Source organism: Theropithecus gelada, chromosome 5 (assembly GCF_003255815.1).
Source record: "Theropithecus gelada isolate Dixy chromosome 5, Tgel_1.0, whole genome shotgun sequence".
In the NCBI taxonomy this organism is placed as follows: domain Eukaryota; kingdom Metazoa; phylum Chordata; class Mammalia; order Primates; family Cercopithecidae; genus Theropithecus; species Theropithecus gelada.
In genome coordinates this window covers 21413316-21432761 of record NC_037672.1, presented here as the reverse complement: position 1 = coordinate 21432761, position 19446 = coordinate 21413316, and the positions used below count along the sequence as shown (strand labels likewise).

The 19446-nt window shown below is 38.7% G+C and overlaps 1 non-coding gene across 1 annotated transcript; it reads right to left on the bottom strand.

Moving 5' to 3' along the window:
• Positions 1-8376: 8376 nt before the first annotated feature.
• Positions 8377-8512, bottom strand: LOC112625615. The gene has a single exon (XR_003119696.1). It is a non-coding gene; the product is annotated as a small nucleolar RNA SNORA1 (small nucleolar RNA).
• Between the last annotated feature and the right edge of the window lie 10934 nt (positions 8513-19446).

Below are 19446 nucleotides of genomic sequence, written 5' to 3'. Positions count from 1 at the left end.
TTGACATGTAAATGTTCAATAAACATTTGTTGAATAAATGAACTACTGTTTCTGTATCAGTGAAATTGGAACATTTGACAGTTGTAAACATTTAAGGAGAGAAAAACAAGGACGGGACAGTGCTCTACTCAGGAGCTATCATAGAAACAGCACATAAATAGTCATAAGAATATAAATTGCTATTAACAACCTACCATTGACTAGAATATGGAACAAAATTATAATTTAATGGTATTATAAACTAGCAATTTTTCACATAAAGAAAAAAATCTGTTTCATAATCACAGCCTGTACCCCTAATCTTGGCTAATCATCTTGCAAATGCCTGCGATTAGTCACAATGGCTAATGTGAAAGGGAGTGCCAGTGGCTCAGGCAGCACAATCCATCACCAACACAGGGGAAATAACTCAAATTTTGTATCCTACTAATGGCAGGTCAGTAGCATCAATTTTGTATTTGAAGGGCAATCTAAACCAAATTCCCTAAAACACACCAAATTTTTTATAACCGGTCTTCGCTAAAACTAGCATTATCTAGCAATACAACAGATTTCACATTTTAAAAAAGTTTGTAGCAATTGGGAAAGCAAGAGAATTAAAAGTACAAAAAAAACAACAAAAAACCTTGTAAGGTAATCTTGTTGGTTGTTTTAATAGAAATTTTAAATGTATGACTATCTTAAAGGACATAATTTTATCGAAATGTCAGAATATCTTACTCATTTTTTAAATGGAACCTGACAATTTGATTCAAATTGCCTTTCAATACCAATACTACGTATTGAGAACAGATTGAAAGGTACGCTATATGACCTTATGGGGAATTACTGTTGCATCCATGCTATGATGTAATGTGGTAACACTGGAAGCTGAATATAAGAGAGTAATAGGAACCTCTAACAATGCCCAGAAAGGCAAAAAGCTAAGTGAATTAGGTATCTAAAAACATTAAAGATGATAAGGATTTTTCAACTGTTCGGAGCAAGAAAATAAATGATGGGATAGGCCTACTTTTCAAGGATAACAATGGACCCGGCACAGTGGCTCACGCCTGTAATCCCAGCACTTTGGGAGGGCGAGGCAGGTGGATCACCTGAGGTCAGGAGTTTGAGACCCACCTGGCCAACATGGTGAAATCTCGTCTCTACTAAAAATACAAAAAATTAGCTGGATAGGGTGGCAGGTACCTGCAATCCCAGCCTCTCGGAGGCTGAGGCAGAAGAATCACTTGAACCCAGGAGGCAGAGGTTACAGAAAGCTGAGGTTGCATCATTGCACTCCAGCCTAGGCGACAGAGTGAGACTCCATCTCAAAAACAAAAAAAACAAAAAAAACACAAAAAACAAAACCCCCCCCCCCAAAAAAAAACAACAAAAAAAACCCATTGTTAACAGGTGATAGAATACTAAAATATTTCTATTTGGTCTCCTTCAAGTTAGAAAGGTACAATTTAAGAAAAAAAAAAAAAAAAAGGAATTCTAGCCCAAGATAGCTGAAAAGATAGTAAAAAGGGAACTTAGTCACTCTGAGTGAATTTAAGTCTCTAGGACCAAGCAAATTACATCCTCAAAAGCTGAAGGAATTTGTAGATGGAATCTCAGCACTGCTATTTGATATGAAGAGAAGAGTAGTGTAGAAGTCAGAAAATTAAAGGTAGCTCTATGTTGCTCTGTTTAAAAAATAAAATATAGAAGTTTTTAAAAGCAACAGCCGTAGATCTCAGACAAAATCCAAGAGAGGATCTATTAAGCAAATATATTGTAAACATCTGGAAAATGAAGTACTGATAGTTCTGCATCAATGCGGGCTCACAAACACAAGGTCTAAATTGAACTATTGCCTTTGCTGTTGGTTTGCATTTGGTTTGTTGTCTGTTTTATTTTCAGAAGGCACAGGTTTGGCAGCAAGAGCTCCCTGAGCTTTGGAGTCGAGGAACTGAACATGGATTTGTTTTTTTTTTGTTTTTTTTTGTTGTTTTTTTTGGACGGAGTCTTGCTCTGTCACCCAGGCTGGAGTGCAGTGGCCGGATCTCAGCTCACTGCAAGCTCCGCCTCCCGGGTTCACGCCATTCTCCTGCCTCAGCCTCCCGAGTAGCTGGGACTACAGGCACCCGCCACCTCGCCCGGCTAGTTTTTTTTGTAATTTTTAGTAGAGACGGGGTTTCACCGTGTTAGCCAGGATGGTCTCGATCTCCTGACCTCGTGATCCGCCCGTCTCGGCCTCCCAAAGTGCTGGGATTACAGGCTTGAGCCACCGCGCCCGGCCTGAACATGGATTTGAATCCTGGCTCTACTACTTCCTTCCTGGGCAACCTTGGAGAAGACACATCACTCCCTCTCTAAGGCTGTTTATCCATAAGGCTGCCGCAAAGGGCTGTTGTAAAGATTCCACAGGCCAATCAAAACGGTGCTTCTTGCACCGTTCCCCAGCACATGGTTGACTTAGTATTAGAGACCGGTGGAAATCCTCCATTTCTCTATTTCTGTATTCTCTCGGAGACAGACTTTAGCTATAGTAACACACATGAATTCTCTTCCTACTCCTCTTATTTATCTTATTTGTAAACATGGGAGAAGAAAGTTGGGTCTGTCCAGCTCAAACTCTTTTCTCTTGGAGCCAGCTTACAGGAAGGATACATGCATTCTTGTCACCTTTTTTTGCCAAGCACAAAGCTTATTAAGTCAGATTTGAATCATGCAAAGGGGAGGAACATGGTTGTCCAACACTGTCTATGACTCAGTAGGTAAAATCATCTAATGTAGGAGGATATCTGAAAACCCTGGTGGCCATGGGTTAAACCACATTTTGCTGTTTTTATCAGGAGTAAAGCTGATATACTAATTTCCATCTAAGCCTGACTTCTGTGTCTTTATTAGGGGTCAATTTTGTAGAGAGAAGTAGAAAAAAGTATTATCAGGTAGATCAACTAGAACCTCAACTAGGTGACAATAACAATGGTGATGGTGATGAAACCAGTGTATTGGGATAATTCTGCTTAGATATTTTACACTTGAATCTCAGTTTCTTAAATGTCAAAAGCTTTTAGTGCTGCCTGCTAAGAAAACGGTAAAATGCATGTAACTATATAAGTATTACATTACATAGTACCCAAAAAAGCATTGACTAATAATAGTTAATAATTATTGGCACCAAGCACTTAGCTAGATGCTTCACATGCACCATCTTACATATTCTTCTCAACAGTCATATGAGGCAGATATTGTAATTTCCCATTTTATAAGTGAGAAAACTAGAGTTCAAAGTGATCAAGTGACTTGCCTAAGGTCACATAGCTAACAAATAGGAAAGTCAGGATACAAACACAGGTCTGTCTAATTCCAGAATTCATACTCTGATAAAGAACCGAAAAACTTCATGTGGCTTGTTGCCCATTTTTATGAATACAGTTTCATTGGAACACAGCCAGGCTCATTTACTTACTTATTGTCCATCGCTACTTTTGTGCTATAATGGAAGAATTGAGCACTTGCAACAGAAACCATATGGTTTGCAAAGCTGAAAATATTTACTACCTGGGCCTTTTCAGAAAAAAATTGCATACCTCTGCTTTACTCTAAACCATTATGTAATGTTCTTTCACTTGAACATCTTGAAGGATTCTATCTCATGCTATAAAAATGAATCAAAACTAGTCCTTTGCCTAACACTGGGAGACTAGATAAAATCTTGAACTATTTGAGGTATACTCATTTCTTTTTCATAAATTGAAATTTAGCAAAATACTTTGATAGCCCCATAATGTTCCCTTTTTTTACTTACTTTTCTTCCTAGAGCTTCATTCAGCACTGATTTCAAATCATTCCAAGCTTCTTAATGGTGTTTTGTTTTGTTTTGTTTTGTTTTAGAGTCTCACTTTGTCACCAGGCTAGAATGGAGTGGTGTGATCTTGGCTCTGCCTCCTGAGCTCAAACGATCCTCCCACTCCAGCCTCCCTATTAGCTGGGAATACAGGCATGCACTACTGTCCCTGGTTAATTTTTTTGGAACTTTTTGTAGCAATGGGTTTTTACCGTGTTGCCCAGGCTGGTCTCAAACTCCTGGACTCAAGAGATTTGCCCCGCCTCAGCCTCCCAAAGTGCTGGGATTACAGGCGTGAGCCACTACGCCCGGCCTGTATCTCTTGACTATACCAGATTTGACCCTTTGAAAGAACCAAAACAATTGCTAACAAATACAACTCTTAGAACCAACTTCCCAACTGAATATGTGGCGTTTTTTCCACTTTATATTATGAAAATTTTCAAACATATGCAAAAGTAGAGTGAACAATGTACTAAATCCCTGTGCATCTATCATCTGGCTTCAAAATTATCTACTTCAAGGCTAATCTTTTTTTTTTTTTTTTTGAGAGGGAGTCTCGCTCTGTCACCCAGGCTGGAGTGCAGGGGCATAATCTCAGCTCACTGCAAGCTCCGACTCCCAGGTTCATGCCATTCTCCTGCCTCAGCCTCTCGAGTAGCTGGGACTACAGGCGCCTGCCACCATGCCCAGCTAATTTGTTGTATTTTTAGTAGAGACGGGGTTTCACCGTGTTAGCCAGGATGGTCTTGATCTCCTGACCTCGTGATCCACCCGCCTTGGCTTCCCAAAGTGCTGGGATTACAGGCGTGAGCCACCACGCCCGGCCTTCAAGGCTAAGCTTGTTTCATCTATAAATCTTCCCCTAACCCCCACCAGACTGTTTGAAATAAATTGCAGACAATATATGGTTTCAGTACTAAATACTACAGGTCCTTTTAGCACAGAGTTAGGGCACGTAAACCAATAGGATATGAGTTCCTATGTTCTAAGAGTACATAGAAGCTGCATACTCTTTAGTACTGGCAAACCTGTAATCTGGCTCAAGCTCAGATATTTATACTAATTCTCTGCTTGCAGGAATGGCATTGTATAATACATTTTCTGTCAAAGGAAGGATCACTTTAAGAGAACATGCTGTTCAAAAGCCATTAGGAAAGGAGTTCAGGCACTGTCATAGCAGTTCATCTCATGTGGTATCACGTGATCTCCATTCTTCACCCAGCAGCAAATCCCCAGAGCGCCAGGAATAAGACAGAGTCCATGTAATAAATGACATGAGGGCAAGAAAGAAGACAACCTCAGTCATGATGTGCCAACAAAAATAATAAATATTTCACCTGCCATATCTCCTTGCAAGATTTTATAGCAAAGTTACTAAGACCATTATATACTTCTCAAGATTACCATGATAATACAGTGATTGCTGTTGAAAGCTGTCTTCTAAGTGAAGTTACAATTTATCTTTTAAAGAGGACAGCACAAATTGGCCATTTATAAATGTTCTTGAAAGCCAGATGTGTAATTTTGCTCTATGCAAAACAACTAAAAAAGATTTTGTAGAAAGCCAGCTATTCAAATATCACTTAACATAACCTTTTGATAAGATGAAGCTAAGTATATTGTTCACTATATTAAGGGAGAACACCATTCTGCATAGTTTTGGTAATGTCTCAGTAGGGAAGCAAAGTCAGAATTTATTGAGAATCAGTTTAGTTCAAGGTAGGTATTTCAGTGCAAGGAAGCTTGGTTAGAATTGTGTAAAGATTAAGATACAAAAGCCCAGGATTGCTGAAAACAGCAAGGTGAGACATTCAAAGAATCAGAGAGTGCAAACCATCTGTTGATGATTTTCAGTGAAGAATTGGTGGGCATTTGGGGAATGAAGACACACCAACAAAGACAATGGGAAAATAAAGTCATGTTAAGGTAAACAGTTAACTGTCAGGGGAGAGAGGGGAGCGAGGGGAGCAGGCATTTTAGCTCCTCAGTGTCCAAGCCATGAGGGAGGGCAGGTGGGTTCAGTTCTTGGCCTTCATATTCAAATCAGAAAGACTGTCATTGAATAAGCTGTAGATAGGTAGATAAATAATATAACATAGACAAGGTATATATATATACGTTTATAGATAATCTCTGTATACATTTGTTTTTAATGTAATGTAGTATAGACAGTGTTTAGTTGGTCCAGCAGGTTTGTGATTAAGATGCTAGTAAAGCATCTCTGAGCCGGACATGGGGGCTCATGCTGTAATACCAGCACTTTAGGAGGCTGAGGTGGGAGGATCACTTGAATCCAGGAGTACAAGACCCGTCTGAGCAACACAGTGTGATTCTATCTCTTAAAAAGAGGGGAAAAAAAGTAGCCAGGTGTGATGGCCCAAGCCTATAGTACCAGCTACTCCAGAGGCTGATGTGAGAGGATCACTTGAGCCCAGGAAGTCGAGGCTGCAGTGAACCGTGATTGTACCACTGCACTCCAACCTGGGGGACAGAGCCAGACCCTATCTCAAAAAAAAAAAAAAGAAAGAAAAAAGGGTCTCTAAATATGATCCATTGGATATCTTTTCTCTTCTTCATTTATGAGTTCTGCCAGTCTTCTTTCTTGTATCTTCTGAGGTGTGGCCCTACTTCATTCTCATCTTTAATCAGAGGTTTATTACCAGCTTCAGAGAACTTTCAGTCTTGTAGAGAATTATTTCCAGTCTCTGCATCTGTAATTGTTCAAAGTTTACATTATTGATGCAGATACATCATCATCTCCAGTAAAAATGGAAGGTCTTTCATCTTTTCTTTGCACATAATGCATACTCCTAGTTACTTAAAACTCAGGAATTTCTTTTCTTTCTCTGTATTTTGCAGTAATTCTAAAATGAGTTGTGGATATTAACACTATTAAACATCCTCCCTGAGAGCAAGAGTTTAGAGTTTAATGCTTCTGCTTCTTATCTTTATCTTTATTGTATTTATTTATTATTTATTTATTTTTGGGACAGAGTCTCACTATGGTACCCAGGCTGGAGTGCAGTGGTGTGATCTCAGCTCACTGCAACCTCTGCCTCCTGGGTTCAAGCAATTATCCTGCCTCAGCCTCCTAAGTAGCTGGGATTACAGGTGTGTGTCACCACACCTGGCTAATTTTTATATTTTTAGTAGAGACGGGGTTTCACCATGTTCACCAAGCTGGTCTCAAACTCCTGACCTTGTGATCCACCCACCTTGGCCTCCCAAAGTGCTGGGATTACAGGTGTGAGCCACCACGCCTGGCCTGCTTCTAAGTTTTAAGTCCATATGTCTACACTGTATTTATATTATCAGCAGAGGATGAATTACAGAGACATTTGGGAGGTCCTAAATCATTGAAATGTACTAGTTATATAAGTGAGGGGAAAAACCAAAGAGTTAAATTTCCAATATTACTTTCTTATTTCATTGTATCTTATGTCATTATATGGCTAGTGTTCACCCCTACTCAAAAGAAGTCTCACACAATACATGTTCTACCTGCCTGTGAAATGAGAGAAAATGTTATGCTTTCTTTAGCTTAGAAATTGTCAATTCAGGAAGAATATCTGGTGAAAGAGATAGTCAGACCTCAAAGACCTTGGTCCTGTATTAAGAGATTTTTCATTAGGTTTCTCTGCTACCTAGAGAGGGTGTGGCTCCCTCCGTGACATTTTCTTCTGAGAAGGAACACAGGACTCTTCTCTTAATTCTTCATGGTGCAGCTGGAAGCAGACTGAAAGACTGAAAGTAATTTACTGAGTACTGAAGGCTAAAAGGTACAAAAAGGGAAAGACATACCAAAAGTAACTTGCTACAAAAGGATCAATTTTATGCTATTTTCTTTTTTTTTTTTTTTTTGAAACTAAATTTTTATTCCTTCCACAGAAAACACTAGAGAAACTTCGAGCCAGAAATACATGCTGACTTTCTAGAAACAGTGTAAAGAGGTTTTTTTTTAAAAATTATGTATATGTAGCATTACACAAAATTATTTAAAGTCAATAAATTTTTATTCAAGGAATTCCATGTTGTGATTTCTTCCACTGTCCATCAAGGTCACTTTAGATCCCCTAAAAAGCTGGAGTCAAAAGATCTTCAAGTTTGCCCTTTTTAATGAAACTGATCCAGCTGTCCTGTCAGCCCATAATTACTTTGGCTTCTGTCATCTCCTTTTAATATACTGATGAAGTATACTGATGAAGACTTCAAAATTCACCAAGAATCTTTGGGATCTAATTTCTTCAACCAATTTACTTTAGGGTCCTAGAAGTTGAATTGTACAAAGTACAAATATTTTGACACCTGATCCAAGACACAGTCATGTACATTACAATGTTTCAGTCAATAGATAGCATACAAAAGAAAGTGGTCCTATTAAGAGCTGAAAATTCCTTATTACCTAAATAATAACATAGAAACTTAGAAGTAACATATAGAATAACACAGAAACATACCGAAATAATATCGAAATAATAACAATAGAAACTTATTGTTTCTAATATTGAAAAGTCAACATTTTTCTCCCACATATTTTACTCATAAGCATGGCAAAATGTTACAGGTCTCATTGTCACCACTGCAATATGCATACTGTGATGGAAGCATAACCTGTCTCAATGTAGCCACATTAACTATTTTTGGACACCATGATGATCAACAGTGCCCATTCTCATCTAGAATGAGGCATTTTATGCTATTTTCTTAGTCCATTTGTGCTAAAAATATCTGAAACTGATAAAGCACATAAATTCATTGTTCACTATGATGGAGGTTGGAAAGTCCAAGATCATGGTTTGGTATTTGGTGAGGATCCAGTCTTTGCTTCCAGGATGCTGCACTGAATGTTTTGTCCTCACCTGGCAGAAGGCAAAGGGGTCCTGAGCTAGTTCCCTCCAGCACTTTTATAAGGCACTAATATATTCATGAGAGTAGAGCTCTTGTGACTTAATCACTTCCCTAAGGGCCCACCTGTTAATACTACCACAAAGGGGATTAAGTTTCAACATGAATTTTGGAGGGGACACATTCAATCCACAGCAATTATATAATTTATTTATCATCTACTGGGAGGTCCTTGTAGAACTTTTTTCTTACTAGTTCCATACCTAGTTCCAGATCTGCTTCAATCAAGCTAAGGTAATTCTTCTCATTACCTAGAAATATACTCTTTCACATGACTGGACTTGTTGGAGATCAAACCCAGTAAAGTAATTCCAAAAGGAAGATGGAAATGTCCCTTTCTACCTGCCTTAGATCTGTCAAAGACACAAGCTGATCAAGTAAGGAGATTGATTTTATTCTTACTGTTGCTATAAGGAGTACACCCTAGATCTTAAGATCAGAGTTTCTCAGCAGGGTGGTTTTCCTTTAGGCTTTTATGGTGGTAATAGACAAGGTACAAGTAACCTACAGCTGAAATTGTTTTGCAATCAGGAGAGGCTTAGTTAATTAGCTAAAGAGGAAATTTTCATCTCTATGTTTAATTTCAGGACAAATACAGTTTTAATCTTAGCTAATCACTCATGAGACAAAGAGTCTCTTTGTTTTTTTTCCTCTTGGCTAAGGGGAAAAGGGGAAGCATATATGTCTGGCCTTGTCAGCAGGTTGAGAAAATGGGAGAAAGTTATATGTTTGCCCTCATGTTTGGCCTTGTGTATTAGTCAGGGTTCTCCAAAGAAACAGAACCAATAGAATAGAACAGAAGAGAGAAAGAAAGAGAGACAAAAAGAGATGTTTAGTGGGGTTGTCTCACGTGATTATGAAGGCTGAGAAGTCCCTTGATCTGTTTTCTGCAAGCCAGATCTGTTCTCCTTCTGTGACATTATCCAGGAAAGCTGGTGTTTTAGTTCCAATCCAAGCCTGAAGACCTGAGAACCAGGTATCTGAGGGCAGGAGAAGACGGATGGCCCAGCTCAAGTTGGGAGAGCAAATTTGTCTTTCTTCTGTCTTTTTTTCTTCTCTTTGGGCCCTCAAAAAATTGGATGATATTCACCAACATGGGTGAGGGTGATCTTCTTTACTTAATCTGTCAGTTCAAATGATAACCTCTTCTGGAAACACCCTCACAGACATACTCAAAAATATTGTTTTACTAGCAATTTGGGCATTCATAACCCAGTTACACTGACACATAAAATTAACCATCACACCTTATCACAATTCCCTCCATTTTGTTTAAGACAACCATAAGCTTATTCTTAAATAACTACACAGGACAATGAGGAATTCCAAATTTATACCATTGTCAAATCAGTTTCAGTTTTGTTGTTTAAATCTATCCAAGGTTGTAGTCTTTATAACTTTGCAGCAGTATTGGTGGTTAGGAGGTCAGAGTTAGGTCCTTTCAACCTGGATTCAGGGTTGTTTTTTTCCAGAAGCCTAGGTTTCTAACCTAAAATTCATGTAAGGGCTATGGTGGGATGTCTAGGGGAAAGATAAAATTGACCTGCTGGTGATAAGCAAAAGTGGATTTAATAAAACCTTGGCAGTACTTACATATATTGGATGGAATCAAATAAGAGTCTCATAAAATCAAAAAGATTATGGATCCTCCCTGGCCTGCCAGTAATTATTTCATAAGGGGATAATCAATGTTGACTGTAGGGGCAGGAGTGAGGGATCATCAGGGCTCAAGTCAAGACTCTGAGTAGGCAGTTAACGTTCCTAGGTGAATCTAAGTGGTTTGGCTGGTTGGTTCACTCTATTTTTCCAGAGGATTAAAGAGGGTACAGATGATGTAATTTTTGTGACTAAATGCACTTGTTGAATATCTTGGATAACTTTACTGGTAAAATGAGTGTCCCTATTACCAGAGAGGAACAAATGATTGCCCTAGTGCTATCTCTTAGCAACAATGGTGGTGGCAGCCTGTTTGCAAGGAAAAACTTCTAAAAATTCTGAAAACATGCAGACTCTTGTTGGAATATATTCCTGTTATGAAACTTTAAGATGTGAATTAAATCCATTTGCCAATGAAGAAAGACTCCCAAGGGAGCTGGTTCTCATCCTTGTCTTTACATTTTTACCAGGATTGTGTCTCTGGTAGATGGTGCAAGTTGAGGTTACCTGTTCAATATGAGGGCTTGAGGCATTCCCACCAATATTTAAATTTATGACAGACAGCCAGGAACAAATACAGAGAATGAAATAACTGTAAAAATGTTGTACCACATTCTATCCTACTAGACATTATTGGCCTAAGGTCATTTCAGGCTAAGGGCTCCTGAGCATTCAAAATGAATTTCAAGAATTCATATTGATTTTACAGGCTGATACCAAAAGAAAAACAACTTGGGTTAGATTCCCTCTCAAAATGGCTCTAAGTGCTTTTAATTACATTTCAAACATCTGCAGCAACAATCACAGCTCTGTCCTAGTGTTTGCAGCCCAAAGATTGACAGACACCATCTTTACTGACAACAGTTCTGATTCAACCTCAGCTTGAGTTGTGAGAATTTGTAGTTGGGAGCCTTATCTGAGCTGTCACCATTATGTCTTATCAACCACAAGCAAATGGCTATCCTCGGATGGTGCAGACTACTAAGATTGCCTTAAATAAGAATGTTGGAGAAACCGAACTCCAATATTGCTAGGGATTTTTTTACCCCTAAGGTTTAACATTTTCATTTTCAACAACTGGAATTGAATTTTCTGAATTACTTATTAGGGGAGGGAAGCAGGTGGTGACAACTTAGGAGGAAAGCTGCCATGATGGTCTTCCTCTAGGGCAGGGGTCAATCCACCATCTGTTTTTATGAAGTCCACAAGTTCCAATGGTTTATGCATTTTTTAAGTGCATAGCGAGTAAATCAAAAGAATAACAACATGAAAATCATATAAAATTATAATTTCACATGAAAAGTATATGAAACTCCAATTTCCATGGCTATAAATAAGGTTTAATTGGAACACAGTTGCATTCATTCATGTATTGTCTATTGCTGCTTTCACCCTAGCAGTTGCAACTGAGACTGTTGTGTTAGCCAGCAAAAGCTCATATATTTACCATCTGGTCCTTTACAGAAAAAGTTTACTGACCCCTACTCTAATGTTCTGGAGACAAAGAAAAATTCTCTCTAAAAGTCTGCCCTAATACTTTTATCTATTTTTGCCCAAAGAATAAGCTTTTGGTAGAGACCTTGTAAACATTAGACTAAATATTTATCTTCAAGGGCCACAAATGGAAAAAAGTTGGCCCTGATTCAACGATTGACTTCTCAGCCATCCCGCCATAATAACTTGATAACAGTAAAATCCTCAGAAGCACATCCTCAGGTGCCATCTGGCAAGAAATTTTTAGTTCTGTCTCCTGAGAACTGAGCAGAGACACAAAGAAAATAATTATTCTCTTTTGACTCTTGGAACAGCTGAAGAGGAGTCAGCTGGAATTTCCATACTTACTAGTAAAACTCAGAGGCAACTGCATAAAAAGCTGTGCCACCAATGGTAAAAGGATATGTTTGCTCAGGGGTGGGGAGGACAGGGTGTAGCTGGGTGTGGCATGTAGGATAGGGGATTTTATGCTTTTGGTGTTAGTCTTTTCTTCCTCTTTTGTGTTTAAATTGGTGTTCAACTCCTTTGGTGTTTCTGAAGGCAATTTAAGCAGGGTTAATTTAAAATACATAGAGTTCTTAAAAAACAAAGGGTTTTGAAATCTTGCTTGACAGTAAGTGATCTCATTAACTTGGCAAGGGAAGAAAACATCAAATGATCACAGGGATTTATCACTAGTTTCTGACTACGTTATTCGTAAGGAAATGCCACACTTAAGTTTCATTCTGTGTTCTCTTGTCATTCTTTCTGTGCTGTCAACACCTTCTCTTATTCCGTCTCTTCGTTTCCTTCTCCTCTTCCAGCATTTAAAAGTGGGCTTTCTTGGCAGGATGCAGTGGATCATGCCTGTAATCCCAGCATTTTTGGAGGCCAAGGTGAGAGGATCACTTGAGACCAGGAGTTCGAGATCAGCCTGGCTAATATGGTGAAACCTAAAACTATAAAAATCAGCCGGGTGTGGTGGTGGGCGCCTATAATCACAGTTACTCTGAGGGCTGAGGCAGGAGAATTGCTTGAACTGGGAAGGCGGAGGTTGCAGTGAGCTGAGATCATGCCATTACACTCCAGCCTGGGCGACAGAGTGGGATTCCATCTCAAATAAATAAATAAATAAATAAAAATTAAAAAGTAGGCTTTCTTTAGGATAAATGCTACCTTATCCTTTTTCCTTTCTCACTCTAATTTTTCTACCTAGGGAATCCCATCCACACCTATGGTTTCAAATAAAGTTTATATGCTCTAACTAAAAATAATAATAATCTCTCGCCCTTGCTGAAAACTCCAGACTATTTATAACACTGCCTATTCAACATTGCCTCTTGAACGTTTAAAGTAGACCTCAGAATCAACATCTCCCAACAGCATCATGCTGCTCCCTGGCAAACCAGTCTTCCTCCAGGGTTTGCCATTGTGGTGAATGAATGGCATCCACATCCACTCGGGGAAAAAACTGAGAGTAATTTTTGACATTTTCCCTCCCTTATGTCCTCTATCCAAACAACCATGAAAATGAGTCTTGTTTCTTAAATATTGTGTTATCAAAAATACCTACTTCTTTTCTTCTCCATTCCCAACTCTCTAGTTGAAGCTGCTTGAATCTCTGATCTATGGCTATAGGCTCCTAATGGTTTCCCAGAATATTCTTGTGCAGTCTCTCATCCCCCTCCAATCCCAACACAGGAGATGAAAGAGGCATATAAAAATGCAACTTTTGTTGCCTTTCCTGTGCTTTAAATCCTTCAATGACTTCCAATTTTTACTAAAGTGAAAAATACTCATTTTTTTTTTTTTTTTGAGATGGAGTCTTGCTCTGTTGCCCAGGCTGGAGTGCGATGGCATGATCTCGGCTCATTGCAACCTCCACCTCCCAGGTTCAAGTCATTCTCCTGCCTCAGCCTCCCAAGTAGCTGGGAATTACAGGTATACACCACCACACCCAGCTAATTTTTGTATTTTTAATAGAGACAGGGTTTCACCATGTTGGCCAGGCTGGTCTCAACCTCCTGAACTCACGTGATCCACCAGCCTCGGCCTCTCAAAGTGCTGGGATTACAGGCATGAGTCATCATGTCTGGCCAAAAACATCATTCTTAATAAACAAAGTCACAAGCCTCCCTGGATCTTAGTTTTTTCTATATCACCAGTCTTATTGGCTAGCACTCTTTCTCTCTGCTTCACTGCCCTGGTCTTTTCTCATTTTCCCAAATATTCCATTTTCTTTCCAGCTACAGGATCCTTCCACAGGCTGTTCCCTCTCCCAGAGTGCAGCTAAAATGTTATTTAGTCACAATAGAACTACCTCAAGACCACTTAAGAGAGACGTAATGCTACTATATGTCAAAAGGGTCTTGGTCTTCAGAGTTTCCTTCCCTTCTCCCAAGAAACTCCTTTGCCCCTAAGTAAGTTTACTCATATGACACTTCCCCTACCCCTTTCACCACCATAGGAAATCCTGGAGGAAGACTGGTTTGCAGGGGAGGATCATGATGCTGTTGGAAGACATTGAGTCTGAGGACCGTTTTAAACATTTAAGAGGCAATGTTGAATAGGCAATGTTATAAATAGTCTGGAATTTTCAGTAAGGGCATGAGATTATTATTATTTTTTAGTAAGAGCATATGACTGTGCTAAAGTTAAGATGTTTAAAAGAACAGTTTTAAGCCGGGCGGGGTGGCTCATACCTGTAATCCCAGCACTTTGGGAAGCTTAAGGTGGGTGGATCACCTGAGGTCAGGAGTTCGAGGTCACCCTGACCAACATGGCAAAACCCTGTTTTTACTAAAAATACGAAAATTAGCTGGGTGTGGTGGCACATTCCAGCTACTTGGGAGGCTGAGGCAGGAGAATTGCTTGAACCTGGTAGGCAGAGGTTGCAGTGAGCTGAGATCGCGCCACTGCACTCCAGCCTGGGTGACAGAGTGAGACACTCTCTCAAAAAAAAAAAAAAAAAGACCCTTTCAAGGCAATGGCTACCTTCTCGCTTTATTTTTATGCTTACATAATTAAGAGGTTTCCTTCAAATTGATGAATGGAGAAATACTATCCATTCTTTTGCTTATTCCCTCTTTCAGTAAATATTTATGGAGTGTCTATTGCATGCCAGGCACTATTCAAAGTGCTGAAAATACAGTAATAAACAAGACAAAAGCTTTCCTCTTTCATGCAACATACATTCAGAAGCTTTTATTGAGCTGAATGTATGTATATTAATCTGCAGAATGATGGATATTCACTTACAAAGGGATGAGGACAACTGAGGTACTTCATTGGACAAATAGGACTGTAAAAGTCAGGCAATGCAAAGAATATGGGCTTGCTTTCTCCTGACTTTTCTGTATGATTGACTCAATTCTCCATTTTGCCTGGCTGGTGGAATTGTTGTCTAAGAATGTTCACAGCACTCACATTGTTGGGATTTAGAGATCTAGAGATGAAAGAAACTGATATATATAATTGCAATGTAGTGTTACTAAAGATTAAATGCTTTTCAAATTTATGTTTATAATGATATGTTACGGCTACATAGAATGTTTTTCCCTGTGGTTTCTCCCATGTGTTATCTCTTCACCTTTCTAATATTGCTGGAATGTAGGGGGACAATTATTACCCTTCAATTTTGCAGGTAGGGAAACAGAAATTTAGTGAGTGACTTATCTAAATCATAATGTTTGACTAGATTTATAAGAAAATCTGATTACAGGTTAATAAGGGAATGGAATTACACCACAACCCAGAGTTGTGGTTCAAACTTTTACATGAACTGAGGATATAACCTTAGACACATTCATTTTACCTCTCTTGGTTTCAGTTTCTTCATCTGGAATACGAGGCAATGGGCTAGATTCATATTCAGCCAACCCTTATTAGGCACCTTTATGGGCAAGTCATCTACTAGATGTTTTCAAAGTTACATGCAATTAGGTCAGGTGCAGTGGCTCACAGTGGCATGTAATCCCAGCACTTTGGGAGGCTGAGGCAGGAGGATCACATGAGCCCAGGAGTTTGAGACCAGCCTGGGCAACAGAGCGAGACCCCATCTCTACAAAAAATAAGAAATTAGGCATGGTGGCGCACACCTGTAGTCCCAGCTACTCAGGAGGCTGAGGCGGGAGGATCACTTAAGCCTGGGAAGTATAGGTTGTAATGAGCTATGATCATGCCACTGCACCCCAGCCTGGGTGACAGAGTGAGACCTATGTCTTAAAAACTGTATTTAATTTAATTTAATTGAACCCTCACAGAAAAGGAAGATAACTAGGTACCAAGAAGTTAAGTAATTTGCCCAAGGTAAGCCAGCTAAAGCTGGAATCAATATGTTAATCCAGATTTCCTGACTTCAAAATCAATTGTTTTTCCTGTCTATGTAGTGAACAGATGAAAATGGTGGAACAAATGAGAAAATTACTTACATGTAGTAAAGAATAGGAAGACTGAATATATACCAAATATTTATGATTCACTAAATATATATGAGGCACTCAATGCTTATCAAGTACTTTCCTTTAAATTTAGCATTCTTGGAGTTATACAAAAATATAAATGTGTTTTGATTTATTGACATGTCAACTAAAATAATTGTATTACCAAAGTACTAGAAATGTTCATGTAATGACTAACATAATGCATTTACATTATTATTATTATTTTTTTGACGGAACCTCACTCTGTCACCCAGGCTGGAGTGCAGTGGTGTGATCTTGGCTCACTAAAACCGTTGCCTTGCGGGTACAAGCAATTCTCTGTATCAGTCTCCCGAGTAGCTGGGATTACAGGCACCCGCCACATGCCCGGCTAATTTTTTGTATTTTTAGTAGAGATGGGGTTTCACCATCTTGGCCAGGCTGGCCTTGAACCCCTGACCTTAGGTGATCCACCCGCCTTGGCCTCCCTAAGTGTTGGGATTATAGGCGTGAGCCACCATGCACAGCCTTAAATTAAAATTGTTTGTATTTCACTAATTTATACAACCAAATTATTTATAATGTAATAATGTTTGAGGCCTCTAAGTGATACAACAAACTATTAAAAAATAAATGTAGAAGTCCAAATAACAGGAAGTTATTTGTGTTATTAACATATTGGTTCAAAGGTAGATTCAAGACTACCACTGTAATTACTTTGTTAATAAAGACATAATTTCAAATATCCCTTCTCATTCTGCTTGACTCAATAAATGGATTTTGGTATATTAACTGACACAAAGGAAGTAGAAAATTTTTCCTTTGCTTAAGAAAAAAGATTTTGATGAAATTTCACGATTGGCAAATCTGCTACTGAGCCTATCATTAATAGTTATTAATTGACTGACAGATCATCATCATTACAGTTGGTATTATCAGGACAAAATCTGATAATAACATAGATAGCCAAAATGAAAAGGCATATCGTAATTATCTTTGGGCAACAGATACTCAGAAAACAATGGTTTGGGGGGAAACTAGCTATATTTCTGGTGTGGGCTATATTTTCAAATTTCTCCCTAACTCTGTTCTTTCTTCTGTCATGTAATACTTTATCAGTATTTTTTAGGAATATTTAATTCTGCTATGGAAAATAAGGGGGAAAGCAAGGAGAATATATAATACTAAGTATAGAAGCCAATAGCTTATGACACATAGAAAAAGTAAGTTGAGTACATATGTGGTAAACTGGCAAAACACAGTGGAACAAATAAGAAAATTACTTATACACAGTAAAGAGTAGAAGGACTGAGTATGCACCAAATATTCACTAATTCATAAATTATGCGTATGAGGCATATGAGGCACTCAATATTTATTGCACTGAAAATAAGCCACCCATTGGTGACATACAGTCTGGCCCCACATATCCTCTGTCCAAGAGGAATAATAAAGTACATAAATGCTTACTGGGCTATTTGGCAGGTTATAATTGTGGCCAGGCATCATTGCCCCTAGATCTCTCTAATAAAGCAACTGGCCCCGTGTATTTTACATATGTTGGGCCACTTTGTTCTTAGACCTCAACTCTGGTTTTCGTAATCACACCGTCAGTGGGAAAAGCTGATGTGGCTGAGTTTCGCAAGAGAAAGACAAAAAGGTGAATTAATCCAGACAGTTCATGTGAGCATTGTATGATATTCAGGTAATGTGATCTTTCATCTGTTTGTACCCTATGCTTCATGGATTAATCTATCCTCTTTCCTCTGCTTCTCACTGTTTTAGACTGATGTAATAAACTGTGTGATTTGCGCATCTTAATTTGAACTGTGAGCCTTCCTATTCGATGACATCTGTGCTCACCTGCCTGGTGGTATACTTGGAAACTACCATTGCATGAAAGTAATTCTCCACATGGCACTGATGGTCAATTTTTGCCTCATATTTCTTCCTTATATTTACAATTGATGGTAATTACACTGGAGTGGGTAAAGAATATACCATTTCAGAAAGGTATTTCATCATCTAAAGAGAGCATTTAACTGTCACAGGAATACATTCCAATAATAGTCTGACTGCAGTAGACAAACAAAAGAAGAATTCATGGTTCAGCAGGAAAAAAATCATAGCACTTTAAAACTGATTCCAGTTCAAGCTTTCATTTTGGAAGATGAGATATAGTGACTTGTCGAACGTCACTATTTCTAGCAACTAGAAAGACAGAACAGGAGCTAATGCTGTCTAAAGAAGCTAGAGGTTATTTGAGATACTACTGCTGTTCCTATCTGGATCCTGAATAGTGACCAACCTCATATGATAGCACATGCTATGTAATGCCCAAAACTATAAACTAAGCAGTCAAAATTAACAAATTAACATTAAATGATGCAAAAATAAACAGAGAATGTCTGTTTATTAACAGGGCTTAAAGAGGTGTCATTGAGACATTTCAAATGCTAAAAATTGCTGTTCTACTGTTAATTTCATCATAACTAAAGATTTCCATTTGACTACAGAAAACTGCACTTTAGTCAGTCATCTCAAGTTATTTGACTTTAGCTGGGAGTTTATGCCTAGTTATTCAAAATATTTATTTCTAACAAAACTTTTAGTCACTAGCCAATATAGACAAGGAACTGTGATGTTTAGAACATAAAAATGAATAAAATTTAACTATGTGAATTAACAAGTGTTTTTGAGTTCTCTCTATGTGTCAGGCACTGTTCTTGGCCCTAGAAAATCGTAATAGCAGTGGCTTACACCTGGGAATATTCATTGTTGATAAATAAATCCAGAGAGTTGATTGGCAGTTCAACTATCACCTCAGGGACCTAGATGGTTTCTCTCCTTCCCTTCCCTTTTATTATGTTGGAATTTTCCTTTAGGCTGTTTGGTGGTCACAAAATACCTGCTTCAGCTCCAGGTCTCACAGGTCAATGTCTTCACAAGACCATGTCCAAAGTATGAAGAATGGGTGTAGTGAGAGAGAGGTCTTCTCATGGAAGCCTCTTTTCAACACACACACACACACACACACACACACACACACACACACACCCACTCCATCCTGCAGCTTCTCAGTCAACTTCCCCTCACATTGGTGTTGACCAGAATAACTTTCTAAGATGTTGGAACTATGCTATAATCTGCGTTGTCCAAAATGGTATC